This window comes from Amphiura filiformis, chromosome 19 (genome assembly GCF_039555335.1).
Source record: "Amphiura filiformis chromosome 19, Afil_fr2py, whole genome shotgun sequence".
NCBI lineage: Eukaryota > Metazoa > Echinodermata > Ophiuroidea > Amphilepidida > Amphiuridae > Amphiura > Amphiura filiformis.
The window spans coordinates 2,861,752-2,884,362 of NC_092646.1; the positions used below are offsets into that span (position 1 = coordinate 2,861,752).

Consider the following 22,611-nt stretch of genomic DNA (forward strand, 5'->3'; position numbering starts at 1 on the left):
AAGGTCTTTGTTGGCGAAGCAAAGTGTTGCATTGATGATCAAGCATAATTCCAGTGCACATATGTGCTCATGTCTTATTGCACAATTTGTGTACAATTACGTAGTGCTTGTTTTCACCGGCATGCAATGTGCCGAATAAAAGTATACATGTTGAGACCCAGGCATGTATCTTTAATTCTTTCACCTGATGGTAGATAGTCCTTAAAAAATGGGACTCTTGTCTGGACTCGAGTCCTCATACAAGGATAATATTCCGCCGAGTTGTTTCAACACCACATGAATGTAAATTGCTGTATAAAACCTTTGTACTTTCATGATGTTGACAGGGGACAAGGATGCAGGTGGAACTCACAATTTGTAGGCCTAGGCCTACGATACATACATGGTGGAATATAAACAACGCATAAATCATTAATACGGTGTCATTGTATGCACCTTGACCACATCGCAAAAAATACACTTGCGTCAAAGATTTACAGCAAAACAATTATGTTAAAAATTGACATTTGGGTTCCAGGCGAAAATCATGTTTTTAAAATACTAAGGCTGTGATTTTTGGGTAATTTTGTGCCAGGGTTCCCTAATTTACGTCAGGTACCTGGATACAAGTATTAGGTATCACCAGGGACCATGTCAAAGGGGAGTGCAAAATTTGCACTTATTTTCTTTAAATGGTCTCCCTGAGTACAAAAAAAAATACCATAAATTACATAGGGAACCCGGGCACAAAACTACCCGAAAATCACAGCCTTAGTATTTGACATCATTTTTGGTTTTTAACCAAACAGTAATTAGCAATGATATTTATTGAAAATTTCCAGGTCTGCAAAATATTTTACTTCAACAAGTTAAACAACAGCTTAATTTGTTTAAATTTAACTCTTGCCTCTTGCAATTGGGTTTTGTGGCTACTTATAGGACCACAGGTACCAAAATGGAGACATGAAAACACAAAATAATTTTTTTTCTACAATTCAATTTAATTCACAATTTGTCATCATTTTTTTTACAATTCTCCCCTATTTTCTGTCACCGTGAGTAAAATTTAGTCTATTATTGTTAACCCAATTTTTTTTTCACCAACACCTTCCATGTACCGGCGACCTTACATGTACCTGACGGCCCACGAAGAGCGGGGGCACCGCCCCTGGCCCCCACCCCACTGTCTACGCCACTGTTATTATTGCACTTACCTGAAGATGCATTCATACATTACAATTTTTTTCAATACCGGTAATATAACATTTGTAAGTTATTAGTCCATCTTAAAGATAGTCAGATAAAATGCCATTTACTTCCAATTAGAGATAATTCATTTTGTCTGATCCTTACTGATTTTTGCTGAGTGATGGTGCATAACATCAACACCAATTTATAGTGTCTTTAAAGAAATTTGTAATAAAAATGTAGATTGCATAATCATCAAGAATATGCTCAGTCTCTTGAGTCACAAATTGTGTTGTTTTTCCTGAAACTATGGTAGCCATAAGGTCGATTTTCAAAGCATTCCCCTGTAAAACATACAAAAAAATAAGAACGTATTAACAAGTATGAATTGAATAGACGACATTTTGACATGTAAATAAGTTTCAGCTAAAATTAGCTGGCACTCAACTTGGTCTAGCTACAACCCTGTTCAGCTATTATGCAATCTTACATACCTGGATGAAATCTGCCAACACAAATGTAAAGTGATGAATTTACTGAATGAAACTGACCAACTTTAGAAGGTACATCATGATCACACACACACATTACATTTGTATTTTGTACTGAAGTCTCTTTTAATCTACATTTGTACAGATGTTGCCAATTAATTTCAGATTGTTTATCCCTAGTTCAATATCGCGGCAAATTTCCACCACCTGGGCTTGAACCCGGGACCTCATGCACCAAAGGCAAGTGCCCCAACCATTAGGATAGACTCGCCTTATGTTTAAAAGATCACAATTTGAATTTCAATAGTAAATTAAAATACAATTTACAAGAAGAAAGTTTTTTTTTCTGTGGATCTATATAACACACAGCCAACCTCCCTTAGAATTTTATCCCAATTTTCAAACATTCTTCATTTTTGATTTCACCATTAATTACATGTATGGGTCAGGGGCGTCGCTGAGATAATATGATTCGGGGGTGTACAGTATGGTTTGCCGACGGAAATTTTTTGTAATTTGTTGACCCAAATTTTTTTCAGCCAGGACGGCGCTCAGAAATCTAAAAAGTGTGGGGGGGGTTGGTTGAGTCAAAAAAATTGCACAATTTTTTAAAACTAGTAAGTACTATACCATTCACAGTATGTCTATTACATTACAACACACTTTCGTAACACATTAACCTGTTACATGTCTAACAATTTGCCGACAATCACACATACCTTTGACTACATTTGCCGACAGTCACATGGTTTTGCCGACGGCAGTCAAATTTTGCCGACAAAATTAGGTATTGGGGTGTCACACCCTCCCCCATACCCCCTCTACTACCCTCTAGCGACGGCCCTGTGTGCACGGTACATATAAAGTCCTGATTTTTCTGCTGTTTTGTGCTAGGGTTTGCTGTTTGGCATTCACAACTCTACATGCACTTACCATTGACAGATCCACCGTGTCTTCACAGACTCTTCATAGAAATCAAACCAAAATCCATTTGACACATTGATAACCTGCATCAACTGTGAACCAAAACAAACCAAGCATTTGATTAGTAAAAGAAATCAAACTTTATAAGGGACAGCTTCAAAAGTTGACCATCAGTTGCCCACTGGTTTCACCCAATTTCGTCCATACAATCATCCCCGCAATGTTGACACCTGGATGTGGGTTTCTGACCAAATTAACCTCATATTTGGTCATTTTAGCCCTAAAAGTGCAATTTTTTGAGGGCTATGTGCAAATTTATTCCATTTTTGCACCATATTTCACCAGTTTAACCTCAAAACTCTATCTATACCCTTTTTCACCCTGATGTGGCAGTGACGTCAGTGTGCATTTCATTGAGCGCAGCTTCAAATCACTAGCGTTCACTCGAAACACTGACGTACATGCGCATGTGGTTAGCGCATTGATGCACAAATAAAATATACAACACGTTGACTTCACTGCCACATCAGGGAAAAAATGTTAAAACTTCAAATTTGCACACGATAGTTTGATGAGTCTTACGTTCATAAAGACCATCACCAAAGTTTTACCGGTACCGGTACATTACTATAATTGGCTGTGTTTACTTCCAAACTTCCAATGTATCATGCTTCATTGATTTCTACTAGAATTTGACAGCTTCAGACTCTAGCCTCAAATGCAAAGCTACCGTATCTGTGTTTATTTTGGTGAGCAAATTCAAACTCACAGTCACAAATGCTGCAAAGCTATGCAGTAAATTATGCAGTTTCTGCACGCCATGTCAAAAGGAATTAACACATTGCTAGGCGCACACATATGCATGAGTGTCTTAATATGTGACGCACGATACGCTATAGTCATCCATGCTTCGCAAACAAACTAAGGGAGTGTTCAGAAATACTTTGGTGGGGGGCTGGTAAAATGGGAGGGGGGGCAAAAAAGTTTTGGACCTTAAAAGAGGGGGGACCAAAAAGTTTTAGGTGGTAGGAAAGGGGGGACAAAAAGTTTTCCTCTTCAAAACCCAAAATTTTCGCGCATTGAGAGCCTCTATATCTATATCACTTTTAACATGGACAAGTTTGGGTTTTCAGTGCTTTTGTTTGAAAAAATGATGGCACTTAGTGTACACATATCTATTATCTATTAATTATATAACGTTAAAGATGATCCGCAACATGCAACATCTGGGTTGGTCTAAGAAATACTGGCACTTTTATCATAAAATTTTATATCTCTTCAAAGTAGGCTACAAATATGAATATATGTACAAATCTGATCAAAATACAACTAAATCAAGAAAATGTTGCAAATAAATTGGATTTCTTTGCACGTAAACTGCACACTTCAGTTTACTATTTCTCATTGCAAAATTATTTTGTATACATAGGCCCATGGTTAGATTTACCATAGGGCAGAGTGGGCACAGGCCCAGGTACCACGGTCTTTGGGGGCCAAAACTGATACCTGTGTAGGCCTACATTTGCGTGACCAAATTAATCTCACACGTGACCATTTAGCATTTTGCCTAAATTAGTTCCAATATTAACAATATTTGACCATTCAAGCTTCAATATGGCCAAATTTTTTGTGCGGCTCGCGCGCATTTGTACTAGGCCTATCATAATAGATGTACCTATGAACCTCCAAATAAATCCTCTATTTCATTTATCCCTGTCAAATCAGATAAACACCCTGATTTGGGACAAATCTAAAGTATAAAATGAAAATTTCCTTGTATTGTGCTTCTATTTCATGCGCAATTGTCCCACCGGGAATGTTTCAAACATTTTGCCTCCCTCAATGACATGTGACCCAGATACCACATACCACTGGAAGCAACACTATTAAGTATATTTGTTATATGATAATGGGGGGGTCAAAAAGTTTTGTCTGTCGAAAGAGGGGGGTCAAAAAGTTTAGCGGTCCATCGAGGGGGGGTCCAAAAAGTTTTTGAGGGAAAAATTTTAGTTAGACCAGCCCCCCCTACCAAAGTATTAATGAACACTCCCTAAGTTCACATAGAAATTACCATGGGTACAAACTAGGGTACAAAACATCAGGCTTTGCCATTTGAAATTTGAGCTTTTAATCGCTCTCCTTGAGTGCTACAGGAGAGCGAGTTATGTAAGCTATCCACCAGTGGATCTTCTGCGACCCCTACGCAGAACTTCCGATAGTGGATTAATGCGCACAATGGACGCAGGGAATCCACAGTTGGATTTTCGGCGCACGTGCGCAGACACAACCCTCCATATATAGGCGCCGGTGGAGTATTTCTGTGCACAGTCGCAGGATATCCACTAACGGATTTTGTGCGCAGAATCTCCACTCCGTTATATAGTGCAGGTGGAGTATTTCTGCGCATGGTCGCAGGGAATCCAATGATGGATTTTTGGCGCATTATGCGCAGAAACTCCCTCCGTAAATAGCGCCGGGCCCGGTGGAGTATATTTCTGCGACAGTCGCAGGGAATCCTCTGACGGATTTTCGGCGCACGATATAATCTGAGACAAATAATTTATACAGGCCTACCCTAGAATTAAAAAATTACTTTCGGCGCACGTACGGCTAACGTATGCACGGTACACTGAATATCTGCATTTTTTTCCATATGTGCATATTAGTGCTGGTGGAGTATTTCTGCGTGGTCGCAGGGAATCCACTGACGGATTTTCGCTCACGATGTAAAACACAATAGGCCCAAATAGAAAATATACCCTAGAAAGAGTAGTAATTCAAGAGAGTCACATCGTGCGGCGAAAATCAGTCGGTGGATTCCCTGCACTGCGCGCGCAGAAACACTCCACCGGCGCTTATATGGAGAGGAGTTTCTGCGCATGTGCGCGGAAATCCGTCAGTGGATTCCCTGCGCCGTGGGCAGAATTAGTCCACCGGCGCCTATATACAGAGGGGAGTTTCTGTGCATGTGCCCGAAAATCTGTGAGTGGATTCCCTGCGATCGTGCGTAGAATTACCCTGGCGCCTATACATGGAGTGTTGTTTCAGCGCATGTGGATTCCTTGCGTCCATCGTAAATGCGCAGTTAACGGAAGTTCTACGTAGGGGTTGCAGAAGATCCACTGGTGGATAGCTTACATAACTCGCTCTCCTGTAGCACTCAAGGAGAGCGATTAAAAGCTCAAATTTCAGCTTTATTTGAGGGGAGTGATGAGGAGCTATCGTTCTCTCCTCAAACGCTAAACAGCTCAAACGGCAAAGCCTGAAACATCAATACGAGCACAACTTGAAAAGAAACGGCTAGCAGACAGTTCTTGCTGTACGTGTGAAAGCTATCGGTCTGATCGGTGGAACAATATTCATGGACATGGCACTCATTGGCATTGTCAGTTCAAGAGTACAGCCAGGGCCAGTCGGCATGCCTATAAAAAGGCTATATTTTACTCTCGCAATTAATTGCTTAAAAACTTCACAGTCCCTAACATTTAAAAGGTTTTAAAAGAATGTTGCTGTCACATTTTGGTGAGAACGGTAAACTGTTTAGGCAAAAATATAGGCTTATTCAATAAAATACTCTGCTGTGAAAACACTAAAAAAGACAATTCCATTAAGCTTGCATGCATCCCTATACATTTACATAGGGTTTCTTGTGCCTCCACTGACGCGATTTTAATGCCTTAAAATTTCATCTTTACTGACATTTTTATGAGCAGACAAAAGCACCTAGGTAAAATAATGTCATTTACTTACAGAAAAATGAAGAAAAATCCTCAATTCATACATATAAGCCATGATTTGAGGCAATTTACTCACCATTTTCACTTTTGTGTGACATTGAAAAAGCGGCCATCTTGGTTTTCTTCTCTGGATGACCAGGGATGACCAAACTCATGAATATGCAAATTAGCTTCTTCAAGAAATACATGGTATACTGTTAAACTATTTAAGAGGAATTGAGATAAGATTAATCTTATCCTAAGATGAATTATATGTCTTGACTTAAGATGAATTGCAGTTAAGATGAATACTTAAGATCATCTTAAATAGAAGCTTTATGAAATAGGACCCTGATCTACAAAACCGAAAAAATAAAAACTTAAAAAAAAAAATTATTTTTTATTTTTTTTTTTTTTCAATTTTGGGTACCCGGTTCCCCGCCCGAAAAATGCGCCGGGTACCCGGGTACAAAATTACCCGAAAATGCCAGGCCTAATGCACACCAGCAGCCAGCTGTAGCTTGGTTTGAAACTTATACAGAATGGGTTACTTGTGTCATGCCACTTTTGCTTCAATAATCAAGTCCCAATACAGGGTGTCCCAGAATGATTTATACCGGGGGGTATTTTAGCCAAATTTCATGCTGTTTTTCTAAAACTTTCAGGATATTTGAATCAAACCCCCTGGTTCCTGAAGTACAGACTTAACAAGGAAGAAGAAGAAGAAGAATCCATTTAATCTGTTGCACCTGTATCTATCGGGATATTGTCTGTAGCCAATTCATGCATTCATTTCCTTATATTGCACAATAATTTAACCTGTTGGTACTTGTCTATATTGTATATAGGCTATTGTGGGCAAAACGCCCAAAGGAACAATCCTGATTGTGATTTTGAGAATTCCCCAAACTTTTGTGTGAAGGGGTAATGAACTTGCATTGAAGTGTGTGTGTGTCAACCATGCATGCACGCCAGCAGCCAGGTAGCCTGGTGTGAAACTTACACAGAAGAGGTTACTTGTATCATGCCATTTTTGCTTCAATATTGTGATTAATGTTGGAAAGTCCCAATATCAGTATTACTGTAAAAGTGATAATTTTCACGCGTGTAATTTTTCACGCTTTGCCAATTTTGAACTTCATTGCATGTTTTAAATTTGTTTTTACGGTTTCTGTGTTGTGTGTGAAAATGCACGAAAATTAATGTACCACGAAAATGTCCACTTTTAAAATATTTTGGTACAATTAAGTTGCAAGGTCTAATACCCACAGATAATGAATAAGATAAGGGTTGATTTTACATGTTGTATGAACCAGGGAATTGTGACTCAACACAACTGTTTGCACTTACCTTACAGTACAGACACGGATCCAAGTTTTTGAAAGCCGAGGGCCCGGACAAACTATTTCTGCTTGCATATCTTTTATGATGGCCGGGGGCTCAAGGCTGTTGGAAAATTGTACATATAAAGGGGGAATGACCCAAATTTTCTATCTATTTTAACATATTGTCTTTGTACCGATTAAATGTATTTTATGAGTTAGAGTTGGAGTTAGATACTTACATTTTAGAGTTCCAGTTTGAGTTAAGAGTTGCATATTACAGTTTGAGTTGCATTGAAAATAAAGGCTTGATTTTTGTTCAAAAGCTTTTAGAGATTTAGTCAGAGCTGCTATTTTCATGTTTTTTGATGCTGAAGTATGGCATCAAAATCTCTGAATTTTCAGGGTATCAGATCATATTTCTTACTTTTTTATCTACACATATTTAGAGAGGAAAGAATTACACACACAGTTATGGATGGCCTATTTATTTCGTTTTGAATTTATTTTTCTTAGTGCTTGGTCGAGGCTATTTATTATTCTGGGGTGCGCAAACAGGCACCCACATTGTACACACATAAAATTACCCATTCCATCTTCCACACTCACTCTTATGACATGTGCACACTTTATGAAAATTTGTGATAATCGTAGTAATGAAAACACAAGAAACAAAAGAGGTGGTTCCCGGAGTTTTTTTTGTGGAAGCCTTGCGTATTGCTTCAGACATAAACCAACATTTTAGGTAATTTAATAGTCTTTCATCTCAGTCTTTAATCCTGATCATTGTCAAGAAAGATACAACCATCAAAATAGGAGGGGATCCGATCTAGATGAATTGGTGAGAAGGTGGCTAGAATTGGATCATAATGAAGCAGTGATGGTCACACCAAGCATATAGTTTGATTCACCTCAAGTTTGGTAATGACGTCAATGCTACTTCACGGTTGTGCTACAAGCATGTCAACAAACCGCCTGTGTACGCGTGCGTGTACACTCAGTGCGTTTAACTTTATGCGCACGATTTGATACTGCGTAGAGCACATACGTCGCTACCAAACTTGAGATGAACCAAAATATAGAAGCCATATGTTATTGAGTTTATTTTTTAAATGATTCCAAATTCCTGACCGCAATTGCTTTAGGCCTTAGGCGGAGGCTTTATGTTGTTCTAAACATACATGTTTACCGAACTGCTACAAAAATTGATTATATGCATTTTTATGATATTGGGGAATTGAAGTTGATATACATATGTAAGACGGAGCAAAGGGATCTTCTTACACTCCCATAATAACTTTTCTAAATCAATTAGAAATAAACAAATCGAATGAACTGGTCTCACCTTTTTTAGAGTGACTACGGTATCATTCCTTATCGTAGGTGCATCTTCAGGCTGACTGATGTGGCGGCTATTGGTCATCGACTTGTAACAAGATCGTGTGGCCAGATGTTGTTTGATTTGAGTCAAACTTGTTAGGAATGTTTTTCAGTACAGAATTGAAGACCCCTGCCAAATTGTGTCCAAGGCTACCTTCCCTGGCTAGCGAGGGTTCTTTCTTAACAAGACTATGGGGAACAAACTTTTAGTGTGTTTTTAAAGTCTAGTAATGCAGGGTTTTAACCAATTTATCAAAGGGATTTCTTTAAATGCACATATGCACATGCTTAAGGGATGGGGTATGAATGTTTGGACAGTATTTATTGTGGGACATTAGAGCACATCAGACATATCGAATTGCATTCTGAATACGAAAAATGTCCTTCTGATATCAAATAATTTTGATTTTGTGAAATTCGCAATGTAATACACATTTTATGGCAAATGATTAAAAATTGATATTTTGATATTTAACACTACTAAGTAAACTTTATATCTGATGAGTTATACTTAAAGTGAATGTAGCCCATGTAGTAGGGATGAAAAGCTGACGATCAATTAAAAAATTTGACCTTTCGTATTGAAGATATGGATTATTTTCCCAAAACACACAAAAAATTAGGTCTTTTTGGGAAAAAAAATCTGTATCTTCAATATGAAAGGTCAAAATTTTCAATTGATCGTCGGCTTTACCTCCCAGCTACACGCACTTTAAGAATATATCAATAGATTTATAAAATTTACTTACTATATCAAAAATGTGAAAAAATCAAATTTTAATAATTTGTCATAAAATTTGTATTTTATCGTGAATTTCAAAAAATGAAAATTATTTGATATCAGAAAGACATTCTTCGTATTCGGAATGCAATTCCATATGTCTGATGTGCTCCCATGCTCCCAGTAAAAATACTGTCGAAATGTTCGAAACGCTCATTCGAGATCCCTTAATTATTTCTCAGTTTATGCTCATCTTCAATAAATTAGAGCAGTCAGTGATTTCAAACAGGTCTGTATTTCAACACCAGGGAGTTACATGTTGGGTGTAAGAGCCACATGTATAATCCCACACCCAAATGTTGTTAACAATTTAGGTAAAAAGGTGGAGGGAATATATACTTAGGTCATGACCTTACATTCGACGGAGATTAAATAAAATAGGGTTTATCTAAATTCATACAGCAAATAAGATTGGTCAGTTGAATACCTGTGATAGCAGAAAGGACAGGGGTTATTGGACTACAAGAAACAAACTGACATCAATGAATTTTAAAGCATCAGAAGGTATTTAGTTAGTTTAAAAATGCAACAAATGATACCAATTTTTTCAAACTCTAGACCACAAAAAAACAAGGTCAAGTTTCTCATTATGCCTCCACCGGAGGTATTATGTTTCCTGGTTGTCCGTCCATCTGTCCGTCTGTCCATCTGTCCGTCCGTCTGAGCTTGCAAGTGCAATTTCTCGGAACTGGTAAGGTGTTGCAATTTGGTGGAGGGGTGCCAATTGGCAGTCTCCAGATTTTCGTCGCAAAATATGGTCATTAAGTACCTATTTTGCATAATTTATGCATATCAAGCAAAATAACCTTGTGCACAGATTATCTGGAGATCTGTACGAGTTACTGTATAAGTGGTAATTTTCGCGTGCAGTTATTTTCGCGATTTGGAGTGAGAGACACATTTTCGCTGAAAGTTATTTTCATGGTTGCCCAGTCCTTCCCTATACTTGTAATACATTATTGCATACATTCGCGAGGTGTTATTTTCGCGGTTGGAGCTCTAATCGCGAAATTCACGAAAATAAAACCCTCGCGAAAATTACCACTTATACAGTACCATGGTGGAGGCATTGCGGCCGATGCTAAGTTTGCGTTGAGAACCGCGCAGGTCGAGAACCGCGAAATTCTAGTGATCTCTTACTCATGCCACAAACTCTTCAATCACAACGATGCCCAGGGCATATAGGTAGAACTTGGAAAACATAGCAATAAGCTGTGTTTATGGTTGTAATACCAAGAAATTATTTATTTTATTCATATAATATACAGTTATAATTATCAACATGCCTTTGTATGCATCAACTTTTCATAAAACAACTTTTGAACACATTTTGACCCATGCATCATTGTTGTTAATACACACTTTTTAATTCTCACCTTTGGCAATTTTCTTTCAACATCATTAATATTAGAAACTGCTATTTGACTATAAAGACAAGTAATCCCTCGTACATAAATCCCCTATTTTGTCGGCTTGCCCATTGTTTCTGATACCACTTATTTTATCTGTGTAAGGTATAAAGAGTGCATAAACTTGACTCACTCTAGTGGACCCAACTCACTCTGGCACCTAATTTTGTCAGCTTTAATACCCAATATTTCTTATACCACTTATTTTACATTTGTGAGGTATGAGTGCACAAACATGCATCACTCTAGTGGGGCTGTCTCATTCTGGCCCTACTCAAACCTGATGCAGATATTTACAAAACAAATGGTGGGTATTCATAAAACAGTCTTCAATATGTTAGTACTACCCAGGGTGAGGCTAAATTAGGAGCTGCTGAGGCCAAAGTGGGGCCAAGTGGTGTTGGGATGCAGGAATCAAATCAACTTGAGTAAAAACTGTATGATTGGTTTTTTAAATATCCACCTTTTGGTTTTTAAACATGTACATCACATTTGGGTGGGAAAAGAGTGAGGTAGCCTTTGTAAAGTGAGGCTGGTTATGAAATAAATGAAATGGACTACAACATTGTCTCCATTTCATTGTAACAATTTGGTCGTAATCGATGTACAAAATGATTTGATACACGGTCTACGGTAGCATACAGAAATGGATTAAGTACAGAATTAATCGGTAAAGTGAATGCTGTGATCCATGGAAACCATTCAGGAGGAAGTTCTTTTACTCCAGTCTGCGCTAGAATACCGAAGGTAACAATTGGAAGCCAACACAGGAGGTCAGTCAATGCGACCGCGCCCATTTTAATGGCCATTTTCAAATCGGTTTTGAGTAAGGAGAATCCTGATTTACAAATATACACAAATAGGAGTATGTAACATATTGCAATCAACAAACACAGCAGAAAGTTGAACCCAAGGAAGAGTCCAATTGAGAAATAGTTTTCTAGTTTTGAGCCAATTTCTGTAAATTTCTGTAATAGCAAATGATCATCTGGCCTGTCAAAGTCGTATGATGTTGTAATGTTTTCATAGTAATCCTCATATATTTTAGTTTTAGCCAATGGCAACCCTATGCACACATCAGAGTATTGATACAATGTATCATCTTGTAAGGTAATAGTTACTATACTTAAAGAAAAAGCAATAACCCATGCAAATGTTGTCATCAATATTTGTGTAAATTTGCCAAATAGCTTGTGTGTTATGAAGATTTTTCGAAATGTCCAAAGTCTATCTACAGCTATAAGGGTTAGAAAGAGAAGGGATGCTTCACTTGATAAGACTGACAGAAATCCTGCAACTTTGCAAAGTACACTGTTTCTCCAATGTTCAGCAAATGATGGAAAATACTCACTGTAATATTGATCTACAGATGCAATTAGTAACAAATACACGCCCATAAGTAAATCTGCCAGAGCTAAATTGGTGATAAAAACAACTTGTTTAACTTGCTTTTCATGTGCTGATTTAGACAGTATTTTTTCACAGCCCCAAATGAACACCACAATGTTAGCAAATAAAGCACAAAAGCCAAAAATCCATGTACACAATTTAACTGCTGTAGATGGGAGGAGCTGCTTGCATGTTAAGTAAGCAGATTTCTTATTTCTTGGAACACACTGAGGCTGACTTATTATTTCAAGAAAACAACATGTGGTTGGGCTGTCTACTTCGATGTAACTGTTGTTTTGCAAATTCAATCCCACAAAAGAATTTTTTGTAATTTTTGCTTTTGCTAGATTATTATATACAATGTTTATATATTTTAATTTGGTTAAACCATACAGTGCTTTAGTGTATATTTGTTTTAATTTGTTATTTCTAAGGTCCAGAGCTATCAAATCTGTCAAATTTGCAAACTGATATGGATAAAGTCTGACCAGCTGGTTTGAATGGATATTTAATAACTCTAAAGGCATTCCATTAAATTGGTGGAAAACATCTCTTGGTAGTTCAGTCAACCTGTTTTTATAGAGCTGGAGCTCCTGTAAGCTTTTAAGGTCTTTAAAAACAGCAGACGGCAATGATTCAATTTCATTGTTATGCATACCTAACCTCTCTAACTTGGTCAATCCACTGAAAAGGTCACTGTGAATCATATTAAGTTTGTTCTCATACAGTGCAAGCTCTTGTAATTGATAAAGATATCTGAATACATTTGACGGTAATGATTCAATGCTATTGTTATGCAGGTTTAATATCTCTAGCTTTGTCAAATTATTGAAAAGGTCACTTTGTATTACATTGAGTTTGTTATCAAACAGATAAAGCTTTTGCAATTGATGGAGATCTTTAAATACACCTGGTGGTAATGATTCAATGTTATTTTCATTCAGATCTAATATCTCTAGCTTTGTCAAATTATTGAAAAGGTCACTTTGTATCACATTAAGTTTGTTCTCATACAGTGCAAGCACTTGTAATTGATGGAGATCTCTGAATACATCTAATGGTAATGATTTGATGTTATTTTCATTCAGATCTAATATCTCTAGTTTTGTCAAATTATTGAAAAGGTCACTTTGAATCACATTGATCTTGTTATCAAACAGATAAAGCTTTTGCAATTGATGGAGATCTTTAAATACCCCTGATGGTATTGATTCAATGTTATTTTCATTCAGATCTAATATCTCTAGTTTTGACAAACTATTGAAAAGGTCACTTTGTATTACATTGAGTTTGTTATCAAACAGATAAAGCTTTTGCAATTGATGGAGATCTTTAAATACACCTGGTGGTAATGATTCAATGTTATTTTCATTCAGATCTAATATCTCTAGCTTTGTCAAACTATTGCAAAGGTCACTTTGTATTACATTGAGTTTGTTCCCATACAGATAAAGCTCTTGCAATTGATGAAGATCTTTGAATACACCTGATCGTAATGATTCAATGCTATTATTACTCAGACTTAATATCTCTAGCTTAGTCAACTTTTTGAAAAGGTCACTTTTTATCACATTGAGTTTGTTCCTATACAGGTAAAGTTTTTGTAATTGTTGAAGATCTCTGAATACATCTGATGGTAATGAATCAATGCTATTATTACTCAGACTTAATATCTCTAGCTTAGTCAAATTTTTGAAAAGGTCACTTTTTATCACATTGAGTTTGTTCCTATACAGGTAAAGTTTTTGTAATTGTTGAAGATCTCTGAATACATCTGATGGTAATGATTCAATGCTATTATTACCCAGACTTAATATCTCTAGCTTTGTTAACCTATTAAAAAGGTCACTTTGTATCACATTGAGTTTGTTGCCATACAGATAAAGTATTTGTAAGTGATAGAGATCTCTGAACACACCTGGTGGTAATGAATCAATGTTATTTTCATTCAGACCTAATTTCTCTAGTTTTGTCAAATTATTGAAAAGGTTACTTTGTATCACATTGATTTTATTCCCATACAGCTGAAGCTCTCGTAATTGGTGGAGATCTCTGAATACATCTGATGGTAATGATTCAATGTTATTATTACCCAGACGTAATATCTCTAGCTTTGTCAACCTATTAAAAAGGTCACTTTTTATCACATTCAGTTTGTTGCCGTACAGGTAAAGCTTTCGTAATTGATGAAGATCTCTGAATACACCTGATGGTAATGATTCAATGTTATTATTACCTAGATACAATATCTCTAGCTTTGCCAGCCCATTGAATATGCCTGATGGTAGTGAGTCAATGTTGTTGTTTGATATATCTAGTATCTTTAACTTCATTAATTCATCAAAAAGGTCTATTTGTATTTTCTTCAAATTATTAAAATCCAAGGAAAGGTGTTTTAAAGTGTAAAAATGACTGAATAAGTCATTTGGAATAACAGATAAATTATTATGTGATAGGACTAGTGATGTCAATGTAGGTTTACTATATAGTATTGTTTGGTTCAGAAAGGATAGATGGTTATTATCTAAGGACAAATGGGTTAAATTCTTTGGCAGACTTGTGGGAAAGCTTGAGAAAATGTTTGATGCAATATCCAACAATATCAGTTTGTTCGGAAGGTTTCCTATATGAGATAAGTGGCAATCAGGGCAAGACAAGACCTTTAACATTTGCATCTGTGAAAATATATCTTTTTCTAATTCCTTAATAGTATTCCCCCCTAAATACAGTACATGTACATTGACCAACCCATCTAACCAACTATGTGAAATATACTTAAGCTTATTTACATATAACAGTAACCATTTTAATTCGTACAAATGTGAAAACGAACCAGCTTCTATACTGGAGATTTGGTTGAAAGACAAGTCCAATGTATGAATATTTTCTAAACCTTCAAAAATACCATGTCCGATTCTAGTCATCTTATTCTGGTTCAACAATAAAATGATAACATCTGATCGATTGAGGAAGCATTGAGGTTCAATGTGAGTGAGTTGTCTGGCAGAGAGGTCCATTGCAGTTGAGTTTGTGTGAATAAAAACAGAAGATCTGTGTGCTAAAAGAATGTTCTCGCTGACAGTCATATCTGGACAGTCAATAGAAAACATCTGAATCTGTATGGTACAGAAGCACTCATTAGGACATTCTGGGAATTCAGCTAAAAGTACATCATCTGGAAGGTCAAGGCCAACTCCAGGTAGCTCATCTGCTGTGAAGTAAGGATCACCTTCTAATGTTATATTGAGAGATGGGTTTAACTCTTGTAGTCTAACATAGGAAATGTCATGATATGGCATCTGATAAATCTCATCAACGATATGAACATTTTGACACTGTTGGAACTTGAAGTTCTTGAATGCATGAAGGTTACCTGTATCAAACCATTTGGCATATTCAAAGTTGTTTGTCGATGCAATCATACTGCTCTCCTGTATTTCCAAAATAGACAAAACTTTCATGTTGATATGAATTGTACTACAATTGAGAACTATTGCGCATGGTGCTGCTACCGTAAATCCAATCCAGCCAAAAGATCGATTGAAGCATTCTGCTCCAGATTCTTCAAGAGTAAAATAGTCAAAGATGGACCAAGAGGGCATCCAAAGAACATTCACGGTGATTCCATGGTTGTTAGAGGAAGACACCACAGTGTCACACGTTTCGTTCTTATATGTCTGAATTGTAAGTGTATCATTCTGGGAAAGAATGAAATGTTGATTTTGACATCTTACAGTATCATTGGCTTCAGTCATTTCAGATGATGCTAAATCAAAACAGATCATCACAAGGGAAAACAGGAGAACGTATAAATATAATCTGTGTGCCATCATGAAAAACTGTCAGAACTCAAACAAGATAAATTCAGATCATGGGTTTCAAGAATTAAGTTCAATATAGCATGAATCAAGTTTATTTCTTACTATAGCAAGGTTATTTTGTATGCTTAAAGTACTCTCTTTAACATTCACGCAGTGTCTTTTATTAGCTCCATTTAGATGATCAGGTGGGTGTGTTTACTCCAATCAGATAGTACATTGGACAAGTTAACTTCCACGCTTCCATCAAAACTCATATAATGATAATACACCTTACAAACAGTATGTCATTAATTCCAAGCAGATTATCAGTGGCTCCATGCATTTGTTAGATAATTTCTGAAAAATAATTATGTGAAAATAAAGCAAATTTCACAATAACAGTTCCACCACATCCAGTGTGCACAAGTTGTACTTCCTGCTCAAATTTATTCTTGCCAGCCTTTCAACTCCAGTTCAAATTTGTGTAGAATCTTAAAATGTATGTCCTATTATCTTCTCAGTACTCATTCAATTGATGCAGTTGTCTCTACTAAGGTTTGCACACTTCTTACAATACCAGTTGAGATTCAATGTTGCAACAGATTGGTTTTAAGAAATATTGCGCAATGTTGCAACAGATTACCTTCATACAGTAGAAGAAAGTGTCTACATGTTTCATGCCTGTAGTTTCAATAACCATTAGAAGTGGTCGAAAGTTTCATTGTTTGGCTTTTTCATTCAGCAGATACAATTTGCTAGGTTTGCTAATTACAGATAATATGAATGGTAAAATAGTACACATCCAATGCAGTCATCATTGCTGTGGTCTATAGTCTATACACTTTTTGCACTACCAGTTGAAATTCAAAGTTGAAACAAATTGATGCGTACAGTACCTTCATACAGTAGAAGAAAGTGTCTACGTGTGTCATGCTTGTAGTTTCAACAATAAAATAGCAATGCTAGAATGTTGCAATATCTGGCCTTTTGTACTTAGCTGGAACAATTGGCATTGGCAAGGCTCACTAATCACATATAATACTTAATAGTGTATGGCCAAACTCTCATGGGGCCAAACCCTGGGGCCAAACTCTGCGGGGGCCAAACAAGGGATTTCAAGGGGAACTCCAATTCAATTTTAAATTTGCTTATATTTCACAATGGTTTAAAGGAATTTGGTTAAAAGAGATTTTATGTATGATTGAAATTGTCTAAAAATGATCAACAGTCATAATTAGGCCAATTTGATCATAATACATGTATGATTGTTTATTTCATATTTTGTTACAAGATTTTGTCTTTACTATATTTTGTCTAGTACCAGGTTTAGTCTTTACCAGATTGATTTTGTCTTTACTATATTTTGTCTAATACCAGGTTTAGTCTTTACCAGATTTTGTCTAATACCAAATTTTGCCTTAACCAGATTTTATCTTTACCAGATTTTGTCTTGACCTATATTGCTGTTACCTTTAGTATTTGTTTGATTCAGTAGCTCAGCTATGCTTGTTTCAAAAATTCAAAAATCTGAATTTTGGGGTGTTCTAGTCTATCAAATCACTGATAGATCCTTTAATTGGTTGAACCTGTGTCTCTTCTCTATACTTGTCTGTAGCCAACTCATGCATGCATTTTTGCACAATAATTTAACCTATTGGTATTGTCTATATTGTATGTATTGTGATTGTGATTGTTGAAAATTCCCCAAACTTTTTTGTGGAAGTGGTAATAAATCAGCAGCCCGGTAGCTTGGTTTGAAACTTACACAGAATAGGTTACTTGTGTAATGCCAATTTTGCTTCAATAATCGTGATTAATGGTGAAAAGTCCCAATAAATCTATGATTAGTATTACCCCCAGATGAAATGAGGCACATTTTACTCAAAAGTTTTGCTGGCATATCTGTCAGGAGTATCTCCATTTATTTATAAACCAGAATTGGATTTAACTTCAGCTTATCCAATAAAATACGGACCCAAAGGGTACCGTCATAATACATCAAACTTAGCTTAACTTTTCAAGAGAAAACTTCTCAAGAGAAGTTTACATACATTTATTGAGTCAATCCTTTAATATAAATTCCTTAGAAAAGTGCATATACATTAATCCTACTTTCCTGAAGCCGGAAACATTCAGGAAAGTAATCTGGATATTTGACATATTTCGTTCAACTTCTCATGCACTATTTCTCAAATTTATTAGTTACAAATTATTACTATTTGTAAACACTTATGCAATTACCTATGGTGGTCCAATTATTTTCATATAATTGGATTCAAGATTAAATTTTGTGGCCCTGTCCCTTTTTTACCGCCACAATTTTTGACCTGGATAGTCTTTACTTTCCCCGTACATACAGAGTCTGTTCCCATCTACACAGTGTCCGTTCACCCGTAAGATACGGGGCCCTCTCGGGAATTTCCCGAGCCAATTCCTAAATTACTCACCCGTAAGATACGGGGCCCTCCCGGGATTTTCCCGAGCCCATTCCTAAATTACTCACCCGTAATATACGGGGCCCTAAATTACTCACCCGTAAGCTACGGGGCCCTCCCGGGATTTTCCCGAGCCCATTCCTAAATTACTCACCCGTAAAATACGGGGCCCTCCCGGGTATTTCCCGAGCCAATTCCTAAATTACTCACCCGTAAGATACGGGGCCCTCACGGGATTTTCCGAGCCCATTCCTAAATTACTCACCCGTAATATACGGGCCCTAAATTACTCACCCGTAAGATACGGGCCCTCCCGGATTTTCCCGAGCCCATTCCTAAATTACTCACCCGTAAAATACGGGCCCTCTCGGTATTTCCCAGCCAATTCCTAAATTACTCACCCGTAAGATACGGGGCCCGCCCGGGATTTTCCTGAGCCCATTCCTAAATTACTCACCCGTAATATACGGGGCCCTAAATTACTCACCCGTAAGATACGGGGCCCTCCCGGGATTTTCCCGAGCCCATTCCTAAATTACTCACCCGTAAAATACGGGGCCCTCTCGGGTATTTCCCGAGCCAATTCCTAAATTACTCACCCGTAAGATACGGGGCCCGCCCGGGATTTTCCCGAGCCCATTCCTAAATTACTCACCCGTAATATACGGGGCCCTAAATTACTCACCCGTAAGATACGGGGCCCTCCCGGGATTTTCCCGAGCCCATTCCTAAATTACTCACCCGTAAAATACGGGGCCCTCTCGGTAATTTCCGGACCCTCCAGGGAATTTCCCCGGGCCCTTTTGCACACACACAAGTGTGGCCCAATCTTATCTTATCATAGAGAAGTTAACAAAAATTAATTCCTTGTGAGATACATAAATGACTGAAGAATGAATGAATGAATGAAAATGAATGAATGAATGAAAAATGAATGAATTGAATACGGGGCCAACTTCTCAGAGAGAAGTTAACCCAAGTTAATTACTTTTCTGTACAATACATAAATGCATGAAAGAATGAATGAATGAAAATGAATTAATGAATATGGGGCCCTCCAGGGTATTACCCCGAGCCCTTTTGCACACACGCAAGTGTGGTCCCAAATTACTTTCTTGTAAGATACGGGGCCCTCCAGGGTATTCTCAAGCCCTTTCCACCCTCGCCAAGTGTGGCCCAACTTCTTAAAACGAAGTTAACAGCAATGTATTAACCGGCAAGCTACAGAACCCTTTTTTTTTTTTTTTTTTTTTTTTTTTTTTTAAAGGGATTTCCTGAACACCTAGATCTGTATACCCAAATGTGGCCTAACCTCTCCAAGAGAAGTTAATGTGCACTTGTTGAATCCTCTCCCTTGGTCAGCTTAACAGCCCTCTTCTTCGGTAATTTGCCCATGCCCAGCAGAAGCTACCATTAAAACGCAGATTGCAACACCCTTTAGGTCTATGTACCTCTATACCCCGTACGATATGGAAGCCTTCCCAGCCAACTACTGCTCCCAAGTGACTGTCCACAAAGGTATTGAATACTGGGATATGACCTAAATTTTTGGGTGTGGTGGGTGGGAAAATTTTCTTCACATTGGAGACACAACCTCCTTCTTCCATGACAGATAAAAATGTGCCTAATCCCTGACCACTGGCAGTGTCAGAAGGTTATTGACTACTTCCCATTGGCTACTTCAAACAATAGACCCTAAACCCCATTGGTCCCTGCATAATGCCATTACTAGGCAACCAATCAATAAATCAATCATATTGATTTGTCCAAGCACAAGCTTTGGACCAGGGTTAGACTCTTTCACAGGAGGTAAATCTGTTTATTGTATAGATACAATAAACTTTATTACCCCCAGATGAAATGAGGCACATTTTACTCAAAAGTTTTGCTGGCATATCTGTCAGGAGTATCTCCATTTATTTATAAACCAGAATTGGATTTAACTTCAGCTTATTATAAAATACGGACCCAAAGGGTACCGTTATAATACATCAAACTTAGCTTAACTTTTCAAGAGAAAACTTCTCAAGAGAAGTTTACATACATTTATTGAGTCAATCCTTTAATATAAATTCCTTAGAAAAGTGCATATACATTAATCCTACTTTCCTGAAGCCGGAAACATTCAGGAAAGTAATCTGATATTTGACATATTTCGCTCAACTTCTCATGCACTATTTCTCAAATTTATTAGTTACAAATTATTACTATTTGTAAACACTTATGCAATTACCTATGGTGGTCCAATTATTTTCATATAATTGGATTCAAGATTAAATTTTGTGGCCCTGTCCCTTTTTTACCGCCAAACAAATTTATGGCACAGAAATTTGCCCAACCCCCCTTTTTTTTTTTTTTCCTTGTGATTCTATAAGCCTCTTTATGAGCTATCCCTTTTGACAAATTCCCCAGGCTTATTAACACCAGTAAAAACCCTTACAGAATTACTTGAAATGTGCGCCCTTGATGTCATTGACAAACGCAAGGATATTTTAGATAAATTATCTCAAATTTACAAGACATCTTATGTGTAAGGAAGAGGTATGAGCTGCACACAGTATATATTCCCGAATAATAGCCAAACCTGTGCCTATTTTTATCCTATGTACAACATGTACTATACTTGTACATTTTAGACTTGCTTGTTAAGGCTTTGGGCCTAAGAAAAACAATCCTGGTAGCAGCGGCTACTTAAAACTCGAAAACTCCTCTATTATATTTTTGGGAGAAAAATTGAGAACGTAGGATGACCCCTGGCTTACTACCCCATGGCACCCTGGTGATTGAATTCCTATTGTGAATCACCTAATTTTCCTGTGCACCCTTGAACATCGATACCTTTAACATGCTGGTAAGTTGAAGGCTTGCGCAACAGCTTATCCTCAGCTTAATCACTGACGCCCCGACCTGAGCCCGTGCGATCCACTCCTGATGACGTAACATGCAAAATGCTGTTTTCGCCAATTCGCAGAAGGCACTCACTTGGATATATTTTTGTTCACTAATTATAAATGTAATTATGAAGTGAGCAGGCCGACTATTAATTAGCTGGGCAAATATTTCCAAATGTGCCCAGTACTACTGCCCAGGAAGTGAAGTAAAGTAAATTGACTCCATAACAGGGATCATTGTAAGGGCGAAGCGCACTCAATGTATAATAGTCATATAATAAAGGATAGAAATGGCAAGAACATACTAGCGAGTTAGGCTACCTGTGGTGCCTAACTCAATCAATTACACACAATATGGCAACTTTGCTTTGGCTGCCAAGCCCACTCATTTTGCATACCAGTATCCATATACAATGCATCTATCAATTGTTCCCAAAGAATGAGATTGTCGGTCATTGTAACGATATAATTAATGGCACTCAATGGTCATATATATTGCTCGGACAACATCGTATCATTGGCAAGCTAATGTTTTGAGGACAATGAAAATAAGACGTTTAAAATTGATATTCTGCAAAACAACTTAAGCGATGAGTTGCTTCAAACGCAGACAGATTTGACCTAGAAAAAGTTGACGCCATGAAATGACTGTACCTGCTTTGCCAAAAGGGACTCAAACATTCTCAATGCACATAACGCATACTGTTGTTGTTCACAGAAAAACCTCTGAATTAAGTATTACAAATTTTTAAAAAGTTTTTAAACATATGAATAAAATCAGCCGCCTCTTTTTCTTATATATTAGTCAATTGTGATATTACAATTCATATGTATATCAATATCATAATAAATATTTGGGCTAAAGATAAAATATAATTTCAGCATGCTCAATCTGAGACTAGCATA

At 37.2% G+C, this 22,611-nt stretch overlaps 1 protein-coding gene and 1 long non-coding RNA gene across 2 annotated transcripts in view; one reads left to right on the forward strand and one right to left on the reverse strand.

The window, feature by feature from the left end:
- LOC140141690 (general transcription factor 3C polypeptide 3-like) overlaps positions 1-22,611 on the forward strand; it is a 189,965-nt gene that overhangs the window by 122,471 nt on the left and 44,883 nt on the right.
- LOC140140830 (uncharacterized) lies at positions 1,141-6,650 on the reverse strand. Its single transcript, XR_011857302.1, has 3 exons — positions 6,396-6,650; positions 2,592-2,674; positions 1,141-1,511 (listed from the first exon to the last, which is right to left on the reverse strand). It is a non-coding gene; the product is annotated as an uncharacterized lncRNA (long non-coding RNA).